The sequence below is a fragment of the Alligator sinensis genome, unplaced genomic scaffold, assembly GCF_000455745.1.
Source record: "Alligator sinensis unplaced genomic scaffold, ASM45574v1 scaffold907_1, whole genome shotgun sequence".
Classification (NCBI taxonomy): domain Eukaryota; kingdom Metazoa; phylum Chordata; order Crocodylia; family Alligatoridae; genus Alligator; species Alligator sinensis.
In genome coordinates, this window is record NW_005841925.1 from 3,080,467 (window position 1) to 3,097,992 (window position 17,526).

Sequence of the window (17,526 nt, forward strand, 5' to 3'; positions counted from 1 at the left end):
TACCTGTTGAACTGGCAACCCCGCCCCCTCAGCGCTCCCCCCCCCATATCCTCTCCCCTTAATGGACGCCCCCAGTCAGGGGGCTAGGGCCCGCCCATTGCTGGGGGAGAGGGGGGTACACTCCCCGAGCCTCTGGGCTGGGCTCTCTGAGCGGCGGCGGGGGGGGTTGCTCCCATTGTCCCCCCTCCCTGCAGCGGGGCGCGGTGTGGTACGGTCCGCCCGGGCTTTGCCATGAGGACAGTGTCGAAGCGCACGTAGCAGCCGGGCGGGGCTGGGGGCAGCGGGAACCGCTAGGGGGCGCCTCTTCCAGGGCCCGCGCGGGCATCTGGGGCCGCCGTGGGCGGCTGCGGGGGATGGGGGGCAGATCATATAGGGAGGGGTTTTTGGTGGTGGTGGTGGTGGAGAGGAGGAAGTAGAGCTGGCCCTGGAATAGGCTCCCAAAGCAAGGAGGCTCTGCCATGGTGCCCCAGGCCCTGATAGGCTGGGGAGGGTGCGGGGCTGGTGCCCAGCACCATCAGCCCAGAGGTTTCCAAGAGGAGCCCGTGAGGGTCCCACCATCCCAGCGTGGTCCTGCAGGGCTCCTTGCAAGACAGGCCTTGCTGGCTGGTTTAACCCTGGAGGGAAAACAAATGAAAGCCAAGAGCTGGCAATTTCCGAGAGGTGCCTCGAGGCTGGGGAGGGATGCTGCCTGCAGCCGAGCTAAGGGTGCCTGCAATGAACTTGGGGTGCCTTGAGTGTATCGAGGGCGACCTCCAGCTGAACCAAGCGTGGCTCCAGTGTAGTGCATGCCTGCAGTTGCACTAAGGGTGCTTTGAGCCTACTGAAGGGTGCATGCAGCTGAGCCAGGGGCGCGTTGAGTCTGATGGGTGCCTACAACTGAGCAAGGGGTGCTTTGGGTTTAGTGAGCTAGTGAGTGTTGTCAGCCAAACTAGGGGTGCTTTCAGTCTAATGGGTACCTGCACCAGAACCAGGGGTGCCTTAAGTGTTCAGGTGTGCCTGCAGCTGAATTAGGGGTGACTTGAGTCTACTGAGGAGTGCCAGCAACTGAGCTAGGGGTGCTTCAAGTCTCTTGGTTGCCTGCTGCAACCGATCTAGGGGTGCCTTGAATCTAATGGGTGCCTGCAGCAGAAGTACGGGTGCTTTGAGTCTAATGAGGAGTCCTGCAGCCACACTAGGGCTGCCTTAAGCCTTAATGAGATTGAGAGCCGCTGCTGCAATGTAATTGCAAAGTGAGAGTCAACCTGGGTGACGGGGGAGCTTAAACTCAGTGGCCCTCTCAATGAAATCTTGCGCCCAGGCCGTTGGGATGTGCGTGGCAAGTGTCTGCAATATCCCTGCTTGTGCTGCAAAGCATTCATCGGTGCTCGACCAACCAAGTGAAGATAATACCTTACGTAACGAGGAATTTGTGCACAGCGGATATTTGTGAGCTGTGTGATTCTGAGGGTGTGGTGGGTGTCTATGCATTCTGTGATGCGCTGGGAGAAGGATATTTGTGTAAAGACCGTGTGTCTTAGGTTGCATTAATGTACACCACCTATGTACCCACGTAGTTACCATATGCGGGGCCCTATATTATCTTACAAAACAATGTAAATATGATTTTTAACATTTTCTAATACAGTTTAAAAGCATTATTGTGGCCAAAAAAGTTAGCAGGTCCCCCTCCCCCCTTCCCCCTGTGTGTCTTGTACAATTATGACAGCTTTTAGATGTATGGAAGAGTCATATACTTAAGTGTCTATAATTAGAGGTTCTGATGGTTGGGGATGAAATCTTCTGTAGTTATAGGTAAATGTACTGGTCTGGTAAATGGATCTCTTCAGAAAAAACTTAAAAAACGAACTAAAATATTTGCCAGAGTATCTTGCCCTCTTAGCAGTTATAGCACTTAACACTTACCTAACATCTTTCATTTAAAAATCTCCAGGGTGTTTTATAAGCATTAATTAAGGCTTAGAGCACCCCTGTGCAATAGATTGTACTACACCAGGATTTATTTTTATGGACGGGTGAAGTAATGCCTAAACAGGCGAAATGCCTTGTTTAAAGTGATTCAGAGGTAGAGCCTAGAATGCAACCTTGAAGTCTTGGTTCCCCTTTCTCTGACCCTCCCCCCCCCCCAACCCCCCACCAATCCCACTCCAGTGTGTAAACCTTTCAGACACTGAATTTTATGCTTCACAAATTAGAAAACCACATGGTGCATTACACCATTGTCTGTCTCCTCTCACTGCCATTTAAGTGCCCTGTTGAGGTGAAATCAAAAGCAGCCTATAGTTTTGGGGACAGGTGGAAATAGTGGCCCCTTTGATCAGAGTGAGGTGTTACCTTCTGGGTCACGTACACAGCAGACTGAACTCGTGTACTAACAATGCGGGAGGATATAGGGTGTTCTATTTTTAAGCATGTTAGGCGTGCTCATGGCATTACATGGCAATGTTTTACGAGTAGTGTCCTGTTCCTCATCCTTTACTCAAGCAGAATCTGATCTCGCACTGGCATGTGATCAGAGTCAGACCCATTGACTTCACTGGGAATTTTGCAAAAAGTGTAAAGATCCCTCCTGCTTGGGTTATCAACAGGAGTTGAAAACCTCTTTTTTAGTACCTTTACCACTTCAGCTAAAGGAGTAATGCTGTTAGTCCCTAGCAGTTGCAGACTGCCCTCCCCTAGCCACCCACCCACCAGGGAATTGGTAAACAGTAAGCCACTCTTATAGGAGTGCTTCACAACTGATTCATACAACGCTGACAGTTTTGTGGGGATAGCCGTTAACTAACCACTACTAAATACACTGCATACTGTGCAACAGTGCAGGGAGGGGATGTGTGATCCAAGGACGTGTACAAGGCCGTACAAAAAGGTTCCATGGATCTTTGGAACCAGGTCCTCTATTTAGGTTTCATGTAAAAAACTTCTACCCAGCTTATTTTCATCTGAAAAATGAAGATGACATTGCTGAGATCTGAACTTGAACTGATGTAAACCTGAGGTTATCACTACACTGCCCCAAATAACTGAATACTTACTGTTATCTGACTAAAGGAAAAATTTTACAGCCACGGTATGCACTCCAAAACTAGGTTCATGAGAGAAATATGGCTGCCTTTCTAAGTATCATAATGCTTAGCTGTGCATGACATAATGGAGAGTGGAGTGTAGAAAACATTCAAGCCTGCAGCATAAAGTCAGTGGCTGGGTTTTCAGTCTGAAAACAAAGCACACATCCTCACCGGGTTAATCTAAAGGAAAGATGCTACGTGTTGTAACACTGAGCTCAAGCCTGCAGCATAAAGTCAGTGGCTGGTTTTTCAGTCAGAAACCAAAGCACACATCCTCACCGGGTTAATCTAAAGGAAAGATGCTACGTGTTGTAACACTGAGCTGGGCCTACCCAGGCCACGGACCTCTGAAAATAGTAACCTGTGCCTACCCATCCGAAGGTGCTAACAGCGGTGACTTTTTTCTGGCATCACCCACAGATGTACTGTCACTTTGGGGATAGTGCTCTAGTATGTGATAACCACAATGGTGGCCTCTTGTTTTTTCAGAGGGGCAACCAGTGATTGCGAAAAGTCAGTTGTATCTTCTTACAACTGCAGCAGGCCAATCAGAATGGAACAGGGAATGGTGGGGGGGCTAGGAGGACTGATAGTTTGGAGGTTTTTAAGGTGCTTAGCTTGTGGAGGGTAGGGAGGGCTTGACAGCTGGAACAAGACAGGGTAAAGGTTATTGGGGCAATTAGGTGCCCTCCCCAGATCTGTTCGCTATTGTCTTATTGAGGGATGGGTCCCTGTACAGCTATCCCACTCTGCAAGGCCACATCCTGTCTTATGCCTACCAATAGGGATGAGTGCCACATTGTGCTCAGCATCATAGCATTAGCTCACAGACGAACAGAAATGACCAAAGAGCACTAGTTCAACCCGTTGGCTCTGACTTGGGAAGAGTCAGTCGATGTAGAGCGCATTAAATGGTGGCTTTTGCAGTTACACCGAAAGGTACAAAGCTGTTTTTCCTCTCCATGCCCTGTCTTGTTTTCCAAACAACAGTCTGTAGCAGTCTCTCTCTCGAAGTTGTGTTCTAGCAAGTGATTCCACAGCCATGGGTTGTGAATCCTTAACACAAGAGATTAAAGTCAAACACAGGAACAGATTCCTTAGAGATGAATGGGAGCAGCACTTGCTGATATCAGAGTTGAGTTTGGCCCTGTAATTATTCACAGAACCTTGTAATTGCTCTGTAACTGGCAGGTTTTCCATCTGTTCCTCCCATGACCAATACTTAAATGCCCTGGACTGTGGGCAAGCTACAGCTTCCTTGATCACCCAGCCCCAGTGTAAACCTCTCCCACAATCCCGGCAGGTCTCTGGGCAGATTTGCCTTGTGAAAAGGCAAATTCTCCACTGGCCATCTCTTATTGAGGCTTCAAGTACATTTTTTGCTTCTTACGGACTGGCAAATCCAAGCCTGAACTTCTTTCATGTTCAGAAATGAAGGTTAAAGCAATGAGGAATTGATCTTTTGGGTTTTCTGCCTAAATCTGGCCTGGATAATCCAGTAAACATGAGAGAAGAGGAACTGAAGGGAGTGACATGAAAGCCCAAACTAACCATTCCTTTGCTGTGTTGCTTGCTTGTCACTTCAGCTGTGAGTAATGTTAACAACTTTGACATTAGACTTATCAGAGCCTTTCCTGTTTTTGTAACCCTCTGGGTCCCCCAACTACATTCATTTGGGCCTGCACCCTTCCTGATAAGTGGACCAGCAGATTTTTCTGAGACTGGTGTCATTTCCCAGATACACTTCATACATTCTGGGCAGATCTAACACTTTTTAAGTGTAAACATTATTTACACAAACTACTCTTATTATTATTTGTTTATTGCAGCAGTGCCCAGAGGTCCAAATCAGGGAACCAAGGCCGCACTGAGCTAGGTATTATATGCACTTGTCATGAGACTGGGCTCACAAGCCATCTTGGGGAATTCTGATCAGTTTAGCACAGGACTGGACAGTCAAAAAGAGGTATTTACAATCCTGCAACCTGGAGACCCACAGGCTTTTCCAGTAGAAGAAAAGGCACAACAACAACATGCAGAGACTAGGGCCCAATCCAAAGCCTGCTGAAGTTAGCTAGAATCTTCATTGTCTTCAGTGGGGTTTGGACCAGGGTCTTAAAAAAAAGGATCACAAAACCAGAGAGAGCCGCAGAGATGAATAATGAGAGTCTGGGATGATAAGCAACTCAAACAATTCTCTCTCTCTCTTTTTTGAGAGGAGGCCAAGAGACGTGATTTGGGACTGGAGGGATCAGGAAATGCCAGAGCAGAGAGAATACATATAAATGGAGCCCAATATAATTAATCTGAACTGTGACAGGATAGATTTAGCTCCAGTTGTTAATGAAGGCTCAGTTGGTGGTAGTGGATATGCTTTGTCACATGCAGGCTAGTAAAATCCTATCTGTATTGGCTAATATCTATCAGAGGTTTCCTTATACTTCATTCTGGCTGGGTGACGTAACACAATAAAAAATCTATGAACTTCCTTTTCATTCCTCTTGGCTTTTCCTTACAGAGACTGGCCAGGCCTAATCTTGTAAACTGTGATGTTGTAAAATGCTCTTTGACCCTACTCAGTCACACTAAAAGCAGGGTTGCCATTAAATAAGCCACATAGATAAGCACCAAGGAAGCCATTTTGGCGGAGGGAACCTTTGGACTGGCCACCACCTGGGGGATGGCAGACCAGCGTGGCTGTGATCCAACTACCTACCCAGCACAGTTTCATGCTTGGTCTGTCTGCTCTTCCTAGCATTGAGCAACTTTTGAGATGGTTGCCTAGAAAAATAAAATACCTGGTGCCAGACTTGGGTATCCTGCATGTGAAAGCATGTTTTTCAAGCAGTTATTGCCATTCCTTCCCTTGGTACCTACACTGTCCAGCAAAACAGTGTTCTCTTGATTACCTTTTGGATTTTTAGCATTCACTCAGTCCATCCTTCAAGGGGGCAGCTTTCTTTTATAAACACAGAAGGAGGCTGTCCGCCACCCATGTGAGGGATCTACAGCAAGTGGGAATGACCCGGTAGGTCTAGAGTGTGCAGACTCAGTCATGAATGGGTTGAAATTGGGTAGCTAACAAGGAGAAGTTAGCAGCAGAAGGAAAGGACTGAAGGAATTGTATTTATAGTATCAGGACCTCCTGGAACAGTGGGGATTTTGAAAAAAATAAAATTTCATTTCCAGATCCAAAACAGTTATGCATTAATTTCCAAATTTCAACTAAGCAGAGCTCCCTTTGTGGCGCTACCACTAGCAAGTGTCCTGCCTCCCAGACTTATTAGTCTGGGGCTTCAGATACTCCCAGGTCCATGGCAGGCATCCTATGTGCAAGCCCCAAGCCGGGAGGTCTTGGAGTTCAGATGCCCCCTAGTCTCCCTTGCCCCTAGCCAGAAGGCCAAAGGAGCAAGCTAGAGGGAAAGCTCAAGAGCAATCCCTCATCACCATAAATTGTGTAGCCAAAATCTTCCAATCGGTAGGGGCCTGCTAGTGGACAGTTCTCCACCCACTAATTACACCAAGTCATTCAAGACTGAGAAGCAGGGGATCTCCCCTGCCAGGTCAGTAAAACCACCCCGGGTCAAATGCATCATGGTATCTTTCCTGCCAGTGGGGATATGTTCTGGGAGCAAAATTTGAGAGGGGTTAAGGCACTGGATTGAGATTCAGATGATTCAGTTTTAAATCCCAGTCTGCCCCAGGGATTTGGGGTGACTCAATTTCAGCCTCCGCCTCAACTCCCCAGCTGTAAACTGAGATAACTACACTTTATTTCCCCATATCTTTGTCAAGCTTTGTCTACACTTACCTGCCTCTCTGACCAGCTGCCAGGGCATGTCACATCCATACATGTACCCTGAGAAAGCACCAGTTGCTGAAGAGGCCACTTCAGCTGACAGAAGATTTGAGAATAGCAATACGTGCCTTCTGCTAGCTGACAAGCGGTGGCAAAAGCTTCAGGCCACTTGGCAGTGGTATTGTAGATCTTCTGGCTGAAAGGAGGGTTCTGCCACAACATGGGAGCGTTGAGGTTAGGTTCACTCAAAGTTTTGCTGGCAGAGCAGTGTAGTTCCATTTTATGTGCTGGAAAATGGAAAGCAAGTAATGTGAAGATCCAGTGCTTCACCCACCGAAATTAATTGACAGACCCTCGTAGACTCAAAAGGAATTTGTTTCCAACATTAAACTTGGGGGCATAATTGACTACTAACATTAGTGGGCCCAGTACTGTGCACTACAGTTGAATATCACTTGGTCTCTGTGTCTCCAGTTTCAATTCCTATTTTAACAAGAATTCTCAAAAGATTTTTTAAAGGGAACTGATTTCGTGGTGATGGAAAACCCTTCCTTCAATGTGTTGCAGGGTATGAACTGTTGGGCACCTTTTCTCCCTGCTAAGGCAACCTGTGTGCCATTAGGAACCTGAAGTTGGCACTAGACCTGAAAAAAATCAAGGGGAAAAGGGTGCCCCTCTTTATTTGTTCTATTTGTGAAAACAGTCTAGGCACTGACTTTTTCCTGCTTCCTGTAATAAAAATAGTTATCTCACTGGTTAAAAAAAAAACTAGCTTATATTAAAACTGCACACTTTAAAATCACATCATAATAAACTTTAATTCATGTCTGCATAGTAAATGTCTTGATTTCCTTTTAGCATGCACAGTGGTTAGTGACTGTTGCTTTAAGGCAGTTCTACACCCCCCCCCTTCTCTGTCTCAGACTAGTGCAAAAGTAACAGCCTACACTGGTAGAGGTTTTACTCGGCTGTGTTTGTATCATCAGGGAAAGCAACTCCATTTTTTCTCCTTTCTCTGGTTTTTGACAAGGAGGGAACTTGATATTGGCACTGGTACATGGAAGACCCTTGGTTATGTGTGTGTGTGTGTTATTACACTATATTTCCCAGATCTCTCAAACTTTTTTGTTTCTTTTTTTCTTAATCAAAAGGTTGGTTAGTTTTCTTGACTTTCTCATGGGTAACTAGAGTTCAATCCCTCTTCCCAATGGACATGGAAAATTTCAGGGCAAACAGCAGATGTAAGAGGGTGAAACAAGAAAAAATAATACAGGAAATAATTTTGTGTGTGTTACCACCCAGAGGGCAATCAGATCATCTGAGCAGAGATCAGCTGTGTGGGTTTGAAAGGAAGATGTAGGGACTGATAAGGTGGCTTTGAAAAGCTATTTAATATCTTTAAGAGTCCTTATATACAAATTGTGCACTTATTTTATATTCAGGGAGCGATTCCATATAAATTTCAGCTTTGCTTTATGTAATCCAGCTTGTAAAATCTGTTAAGGTGAAACTACAAACCCGAATTCCAGTGACCTTTAATACAATTTCACTAGGGTAATCTCAGCTAACGTTTCAGGCTGACATGTCACAATGTGTAACCATCACCTGCCAATGCTAGCTTAACTAGGTTGAAAAATATCCCTAGATAAGCAATATGGTATTGAAAGGGGTAAAGTTAGTGATTGAATCAAACAGATCATAGCTCCTTGTCAGGAATATGGAGGGAGTATGAAGAGGACATAGATAAAATGATAAAATCTAAGTAAACCAATAGAGAATGACACTTTTCTGCAAATCACTCATTTCATTTACTACTTTGTTCTACAGCTTGTAGGCGTCAGTCCTTAAATAAAGAATGAGCGTGCTGCCTAACGTCACATCAAATAACACAGTCCACTGTACAAGGCTGAATGAAATGTAGCTGCTATCCCTTTGGTTTTGTCTCTGTGAGTATCTGTTAGAAAAGTGGAGGCCAACCCTTTTGGCTGGTGTGCCACATATAAGCCCCCCACCCTCCCCTCTGATCCTCCTCTCCTGCCTGAACTACTGCTTTGCTTTCTGCTTCATACTCTCCTCCCTGCCCCATAAGCTTCTGTTTTCTGTTTCCTATCCTATCTGTCACTGTGGTCCCTGCCCCTTCCCTAGTTTGCTGAGTGCCAGAGGTTGCTTGTGTCAATTGTGGCATGTGTGCTGCAGGTTGGCCAGCCCTATGCTAGAAGATGGAGAGCACAGCCTGCTGTGCTGGTTCTAGTACACTTTCACAAGTAAAAAATAACAAACAGGAAAAAGAGAAATCAATGTTCAAATTCCAAAGCAAAGAGAGGAAACACAAGCGTTACAGCCTAGCAAACTCGGACATGCTCCACATGAGATCTGATGGGCTGATGGAGAATTCCTAGCTGCAGGAAGCATGGAACAAAGGGCCCCATCCAATCCTGTCACATATGCACAACATATATGTGACAGGCTTGTCACGTATACACCAAGCTGGGGGGTGTAGTAGATACACTGGAGAGGGGTGGAGTGCATGACTTATGAGGAGAGGCTGGGGGAGCTGGGTTTATTTAGTTTGGAGAGGAGACGACTGAGGGGGGATTTGATAGCAGCCTTTAAATACCGGAAGGATGGTTCTAAAGAGGATGGAGCTACACTGTTCTCAGAGGTGGCCAATGATAGAACAAGCAGCAATGTTCTCAAGTTGCATCAAGGGAGGTTTAGGTTAGATAAAGCTTCTCACTAAGAGGGTAGTGAAGCACTGGAACAACTTGCTTAGAGAGGTGGTGGAATCTCCAGCCTTGGAGATTTTTAAGGCTTGACTTGACAAAGCCCTGGCTGGGATGATCTAGTTCTGGGGCGGGCAATTATTTTGGGCAGAGGGCTGCTTACTGAGTTTTGGGAAGCCATCAAGGGCCACATGACAGGCAGCCAGGGGCAGATAAATATTAATTTTCTAAACTTTTTAGGGGCTCCGCGGGCCAGATAGAATGGCCTGGCGGGTTGCAACTGGCCCGTGGATGGTATTTTGCCCACCCCTGATCTAGTTGGTGATGGTCCTGCTTTGAGCAGGGGGTTGGACTAGATGATCTCCTGAGGTCTTCAAATTAGGACTTCCTAGGCCTCCGAATACTGGAAGCTTTAGAGGGGAGGGGGACAGGAGACAGATCAGTCTGGGTATATCCTGCATAAATATTCTTTATATCAGCATCCACTCCTTGCGACTAAGAAAGACAGAACATGGGGCTGGATGTGCTGGTGGTTTGACCCACTGTAACCTTCTTATGTTCCTTTCAAAATATACTTCCTCAATCAAATGTCAGAGGGAGGTTATGTTTGTGTATCTTGGTGGAATTAATGAGAGATTCCTAAGTGAAGCCTCTATTTCTCCATACGTCACGCCACAGCAGTTTAAGCTTCCCTGATGTTATCTATCATCACTGTGCCTCAGCCCTGTTCTACAAGAGGTAAGGTTGTGGGAACTTATGTTTGGCTTTCAAGACTACAGACAAGAGTGGCACTGAATGATGGTGGCTTCTATTCTGTGGTCACTTTCGAAGCTTGATGGACCCCTTAGAAACTTGATTTAGAAATTCACTAGTAATCTTTCCATGAGCTTTGACTCAAGCCTTGGGTCAAGGAGGGATATCACCAAACTTTTTTCTCTTTGGGCAACAAATAGGGTAACTGCTTCCAAGGCAGATACCATATCTCCAACCCTTTTCCTCTTCCTATAGGCAATGTTAATATACCCAATGCGACACAGTGAGTATATGTGCCTTGAGAACTTAGGGCCATGCCCACGTTAGGCACCTAAATAGGATCTGGACCTTGGCTGCAGGCCAGGGGGTCTGCAAGTCCCTTTTACACTGGGGGGATCACTCTGTTGAAACTTGAGGCAGCTGTAGTGCATCCATGCCAGCTGAGCATATTCCCTGAGGGGTTGGACTGCCGCATCTACTCCATAATGCCTGTTGTATTAGAGAGGGTATCGTGTGTTGGCAAATGTTAAAAAACGTGGTGGGCTCAATCACTTCTTTGAGATGTTCTGCCCTGCTTTAGGCTCTGTACTTGCACTACATGAGGTAGGGAAGTTTTGCCTCAAACTACCAATGCAACTATCGTGCCAGTGTCACCAGTCATTCCCTGAATACCACCCTGACTGAATTTGGACCTGGAGGGGGGCAAGAAGCTTGATGTTATACTCTGTTCTCTTTTAGCATTTTTTAACATTCCTTCCCTGCTTTTACAGGGGGGCTGTGTTTCCTTCCCTCCTTCCCTTCTGGGTTTCACAAATGGTCCACTTGAGGATGAAAGACCAGTCTCTGGAAGTCCCAGTGAGTTCTACTCTCCCCCACTTAGAGCAGTCCTGCAGGATGGACCTTTAGAGAGAGATGTTGGGATAGTATGAAGAAGTATATGACTGTATGGATGTACCTGGGTATGAGTAGTGGAGTGTGTGAGGCTGCCTTGCTGTGTTATTTTTTTTAATTGATTAAAATTGTTTAATTTTTTTATCTTCCCTTTCCCTTAATTCTGAGAAGGATGAGAATCTGATGCATCTGATGAGGCAAGCTTCAGCTCACACCACTTTGTGCTATAAATAGATCTATATTTCTACTTTGGTTAGCCTTGAAGGTGCAAATCTACCCTGGCTTCCACTTGACTTCAGACTAACATGGCTAACTGGCATTCTCAACCTCAGAGAGATGCAAAGTGGAAACAAGATGACTGTGGCATCTCCCATTAAACTAGGTGTGCTGAAGTATCTGTGCCTGCATGTAGTAAGTTTACCATTTTTTTTCTCATTCTGGATTATTCAGATGAACCTCCATCCTGCTAGGATAGATCTCACTCTGCATAGATCCCAGGTTTCCAGGCTGCTAATGAAGTTCCATTTTTATAGGGTCCCTTCCCTGCTGCTCTCATATCTGGGGTGCATGGGGTGGGTATGTTTAGCAAGACAAAGACCACCTGGACCTAATGAAATGTGGTAGGGCTAGGAGTAGTAGCTTTCAGGGTCGTCACTGACTGGGTACCCTAGTAGTTCTCCGATGAGATCAAATTATTTCAGTTTGATTATTCATCAAGGGTCATTGTCAGTGTGCCTGCGTCCTGTTTCCTGGCCACGTGGAAAACACTTTTATTTTCTCCTCCAGCTCAGAGCATTAATAGCGCTGGATTTCTTCCTTCCGCTAACTGTGAAAAGTAATTGTGAAACCCTTTTTGAGAGAGATGCTTATGGGTAACGCACACTGCTTACACTGAGCTAGCCCAAGGGTGCAGTATTCTTGTGGTATGTAGCAGAGACCTCTAGTGGGGAGTTTATATACTGTCTCCTTTTCTCATTGTGAAAGGGGAATCCTGAAAGAGGTAGCTAGCTAAATTGGGCAGAAGGAAGGACAGTCTGGCACCTTATAGACTAACTCATTTGGAGGCATAAGCTTTTGTAGCCTATAGCCTGCTTTGCATCTGATAAGTAGGCTGTAGCTTGCGAAGACTCATGTTGCTTGGAACTAGTTAATCTATAAGGTGACACACGGACCTGCCTTCTGTGAATACTGGGACAGCTGAAGGTGAGAGTCTTCCAGCTATTTCATCCCTCATGCTCAGAGTGGAAATATCCAAAGAGCTCAGTATATTAGCTCCATATTGGATATCTGTCTGTTTTCAAAAAATCAGGTCATTAGTATCAACATGGAAGCTCTGGGGTGCTGAGAAACTTTGAAAATCTGGCCTCAGTTATAGACAACGTGCATTTCACATTTAACCCCAAAATCAGAATTTTGGAGAGGCTGGGCCATCTCCGGGTTATTTGGAGTAGAGAGTGCTCAGCACACTGAGAAAAATCAGGCCCTACACACTTCTGAGCAGCAACCTGCCTTCCCTTCCTCTTCCTTTCACCTTTCTGTCTTGATTTTTCATAATAGTCCCTTATTTAGTTCTGGTGTTACCAACCCCAAGCATTCAAAATCATTATTCAGGTGCTCCCCGCCTCCAGTTACAATATTGGCTTAAAAATAACATGTATATGAATCAATGTATTTGCCTTCTGTGTTCTACATCTTAAAGGTGTATTTGCTTCACTTCCTCTGGCTTTTTCCTTGCAGAGAGAGGTAGTTAGATTTTTTTAGTCTGAAGTCAGGCAGAAGGCAGGGTAGAGATGTGCCTTATTGACTAACTAAATCAGGGATGCATAAGCTTTCCTAAGCAGTGGGCTTACTTCATCAGATGCTACAAAGGGAATGCAGAAGCTGAGTTCCTAAATAAAAAGCAGTGATTAGAATATAAAGGGTAGGGAAGGGAGGGGAAAAAGGAGGGGACACTGCTGGGAGAGACAAGGTATGTAGAAGAGAGAAAACAAAGCAGTTACCCCTTTGTCCCTCAATGGGTTATAAAAACTGATCCAGGAAATGGTATAAGAATCTGTAGTCTTGGACTTTCGACCATACTCAGTAATGCCAACTCTCATGAAAAAATCATGAGACTCCTGATTTCCAAGTCAAATTAACTCTGACTCATGATCTTCTGATAGAGAGATCAAATCTTGAGATTTTTTCTTCTGGCACGTGAGAGTGCCAAGCTGGTAAGTCTGTGGAGGGGAAGGGGCAAGGGGAGAGGGAAAATGGGTGGGGGGGTGCAGATCAAGGCCCCGGTGGTGAGAGTGGAGCAGAGGCTGGGGTGAGTGAGGCCCCAGGGCTGGGACAAGTCATGCAACGGAGCCGTAGGAGGCTGTCTGTGTGTGTGTGTATGTCTGTGTGTATGCATGTCTGTCCCTCACTTGCAAGCCACAGCCCTCCCAGCCCTGCTGCTGCCCCTCACTCCTGACCCACAGTACCCTGCATCCTGCGCGGGTGTGCAGGACCCCCTCACCCGGACTCCAAATGACACACACACCCACAGCCCCCCACACCTTTACAAATAACACCCCCCCACACTTAAAAAGTAGCATTTCATGTTTTACATTCCAAATCTCTTGATTTTTAAGAGTTTGTCGCATGATTTTTGACATGGTGGGATTGGCAATAGTCTGTGGATTGTGAAGTTGTTTTTTTTAAGTTTTGTTATCTAAAAACAGCTGCTCTGGACTGTTAACTGTGTGCTAGGGCTGTGCGAAGCTTCGGGTGGTGATTCGATTCAGAGGAGATTTGGCTCAATTCGGTGGCTGAATCGCCGAATCCAAATCAAAGCAGGGGACCAACATAAAGGTCTGAATCGATTCAAAGCTCTCCAAATCTTCAGGAAAGATTTGGAGAAATTGCTGATTCGGGCAGTCCCTGGTGGCTGCAACAGGGAGCTGCAGCCAACTCCGAGCTGGTAAGTACTAGGGGCGAGGAAGGAGGGGTGGGGGAGGAGACCATGGGGGGACCCCTGCCACTTGTGACTTTAAAAAAAAGCCCCGGTGCTCACTGAGTGCTGCTGGGGGGGGGCGATCCCTGCTGCCCCCCACTGCATGGGGGGGCTCTGCCACAAGCCCCCTGATTGCTCCCCCGGCCTGGCCATGGGTGTCCTGCCCGGGCCAGCTTTGGCCCTTTAAGAAAAAAAACCCGAAGAAAGTCCTGAGACTCACTGCTCCTGCAGCGGCTTCAGGGGGCTCATGCAGAGCCCCCCACATGGCACAGGGCAGTGGGGGGCAGCGGGGATTGCCCCCACCGCCAGCAGAAGTGGTGAGTGCGGGATTTTACCGTTTTTTTTTTTCCTTAAAGGACTGGAGCTGGTCCAGGCAGGGCACCCGTGGAGGAGCAGGCAGAGCCCCCCATGCAGCGTGGGGCAGTGGGGGCAGCAGGGATCGCCCCCCACACGGCAGCACCCTCTAAGCCAGGGCTTTTTTCCCCCAAAGAGTAGGGAGCTGGGGCAGGCAGGGCAGCCATTGCTGGGCTGGGGGATGGGCCCGACTGATTCAGAGATTCAGCCGAATTGAATCAGGACAGGGATTCGAATCACTGAGTCGAATCACTGTCCCCCAAATCGGCCGAATCCAAAGTGAATACTGGCCACCTCACACAGGCATAATGTGTGCCTTAATGCCCATCCTATCCCAACCCCTTAGACTGAGAGGTAACTAGATTAGAGTGTATATGTACCTTCATGTGAAAGAAAATCCTGGATACAAAAGGACATTTTAATGTATTGGAGAAAAGTATAATATGAGTCCATGGCTGAAAGCTGAAGCTAGACAAATTCAAAGTTGAAATAAGGCTTATTTTTTAGTTAACCACTTCAGCAAATAATCCAGAGAAGCAGAGAGGTGATTAGCTATGTAATTCTGAAGTCAAGCAGAAGTCAGGGCAGGGTGGCACATTAGAGACTAACTGGTTCAGCGAAGCATGAGTCTTTTTTAGGCAACAACCTACAAAATAACAGATGCATCTGACAAAGAAGGTCATTGTCTACGAAAGCTCATGCCTCTCTGAACCAGTTAGTCTCAGAGTCCCTGACTCACCTTCTTCTATGGAAGTAGTATATTTTCCTGTTCTGGATGCCAGATCAAGAACGGATAGATATGATTTCACTAAATACAATTTGTTGGGCTGAAGGGGTAACTGGCTGTAATTGACACTCTTTGACCATGTCTACTCGAGACATTTACTGCAGAGCTGACTAATTAGCTCCACAGTAAAGCATTAGCCTGTACACTCGTAATGCTGTTAGGTTGGAGCAAACTAGTTAAATTCACGGTAGGATACTACTGTCCAACAGAAATACTATCCTATGGCAGAGTGCTTTACCCTGCTGCAATGCATGTGTAGATGCTGACCAGGGCTGGCTGGGGCATGACGGTGTTACGGTGTGGGGCTGCCTGCTGGCTAGCTGTGCACTGTAGCACCTTGTACCTCAGCCATCCACTCCACAGCACATTGAAGAGGATCGGAACAGCCCCTGGCTGGCAGGCTGACCCCTGGGGCCCCCTGCCAGCTGAGCCTGTGCTGTCCCGGCATAGGCGAGGGAAGGCTGGGGCTAATGGGGCTCAACACCCCCAAACGCAGGGCAGCAGGTAGGGCTGCAAGGCAGCTTGGCCGTGGGCTCCAGGCAGCTGCAGCAGGGGTGAGGAGGAGCACGCACGCAGCCAGGATCGCAACCCAGTGTGTGGATCACTGGCTGCCCAGCACAGCGGGCAAGTACCAGTCGATTCTATGAAGGGGAAGGGGCTGGGGGTGGGCAGCTTGAGGCCCCTGTGGTGAGGGAATGGGGCACAGGCAGGGCCAGGGGCTGAGGTGAATGGGGCCCTGGTCAGGCTGGGTGGTGGAACAATTGGAGCACGGGCTGCTCGTCCAGGGGCGCAGGGAGGCTCCCGCTGCTGTGCACACCTGGGCAGAAGCCTGGGGGGCACATGCCCCCCAACCTGTGCATGGGATGGAGGTGGCTGCTGCTGTGGGCTGGGCTCTGCACAATACTGCAGCTGCCCTGGGAGTGGCACGATGCCACTTGCCTGCTGCTGCTGCTGCTGGGCGCAGCCGTGCCCCCTGCCCGCCCAGCAGCAGGACGCATGTGGCGTCGCGCAGCTCTCAAGGGAGCAGCGAGCAGAGCCCAAGTGGCAGCAGCAGCAGTCTCTGTCCCATGCACAGATCAGGAGGGCACGTGCCCTCTGGGCCTCCACCAGGGTGCGCACAGTGGTGGGACCCCCGCTGCATCCCTGGATGGGGCCTCCTCCACCCCTGCTGAGCAAGGGACTGCTTCTGCCCAGCAAACAGTTAAGAGGTGCCTGTGGACCAGCAGCAGCCACCCTTTTTTGGTTGGGCACCAGTTACGCCCTGCCCTTCCCAAAGTGCTGCTCTGATCCCCACCCTCCAGAAGGGCACCCCATACAGACTCTGCACCTTGAGATTTGAATGGAGGGTGGCTTGAGGCGCCATTGCCAAGAGCCACATTAACCCTTCCCTGGCCCTGTGGTGAGCAAAGATCCAGAGCCCTGAATTCAGCGGCAGCTGTAGAGCTAGGGAACAGCTTAACCTCATTTTTGGTGGCAACACCTGACATCTCCTTTCCTAGCATCAGCACCCTGCTCCTGCTCCTGGCCGGCCTAAATGTATTGCATGGCTCACCCCTTCATTGTGCAACAGCTACTTAGCAGTAGCACATGACCTGTCTCAATTTATTGGATACCCCAGTAAATCGTGTGATATAGGTAACTTCTACACGCCCACCACCCCCAGCTGGGAGCCCAAGGCGGTGCAACCACAATCACACCCCCTTCAATGGTTCAGCCCATTGGCCCTTTTCTCCCAATGGTTCCGTCCCCAATTACCTTGCCTTCCTCCCCCCTACTAGCAACGAATGGTGCAGCCCAAATCCTGGCGCTCCCCCCCCCGCATTCCTAGAGTGAATGGTTCCTGCCCGGCCCTCGCGGTCCGTCCCGCGCTGGGAGGAGAAAGAGCCACGTGACCCAGAAGTGCTGCGCGTTCACTTCCGGGTGAGGATCCCAGCGGTGTCCGGTTCCTCCCGGCGGTGTCCCGGCTTAGGCCCTGCCTCCCCTCCACTCCTCACGGCTCCGCGGCATGTGAGCAGCGGCGGCCGGGCCTGTCTCCCACTGAGGTGAGTCACCGGTGTTCTTTGTTACCCCGAGACTCTGCGTGGGGGTGTCCCCCCCCGCGGGGCCCGGCTGCCCCCGCCGGCCGTGCTGACGTCACTCGCCGGGGGGGGGGGCATTCGGGGCGACGCCGGCAGCTC

At 48.3% G+C, this 17,526-nt stretch overlaps 1 protein-coding gene and 1 non-coding gene across 7 annotated transcripts in view; one reads left to right on the forward strand and one right to left on the reverse strand.

The window, feature by feature from the left end:
• Positions 1-6,480: 6,480 nt before the first annotated feature.
• Positions 6,481-6,636, reverse strand: LOC112549529. Its single transcript, XR_003092978.1, has one exon. It is a non-coding gene; the product is annotated as a U1 spliceosomal RNA (small nuclear RNA).
• A 10,624-nt stretch (positions 6,637-17,260) lies between these two features.
• Positions 17,261-17,526, forward strand: part of PHRF1 (PHD and ring finger domains 1) — a 46,758-nt gene continuing 46,492 nt past the window's right edge. For 4 of the 6 annotated variants that reach the window (XM_025198570.1, XM_014517761.2, XM_014517760.2 and 1 more), the window contains exon 1: positions 17,261-17,391. The gene's annotated coding sequence lies outside the window, so the exon portion shown is untranslated. The remainder of the gene's footprint in view (positions 17,392-17,526) is intronic. The other 2 variants (XM_025198567.1, XM_025198568.1) reach the window with 2 other exon arrangements.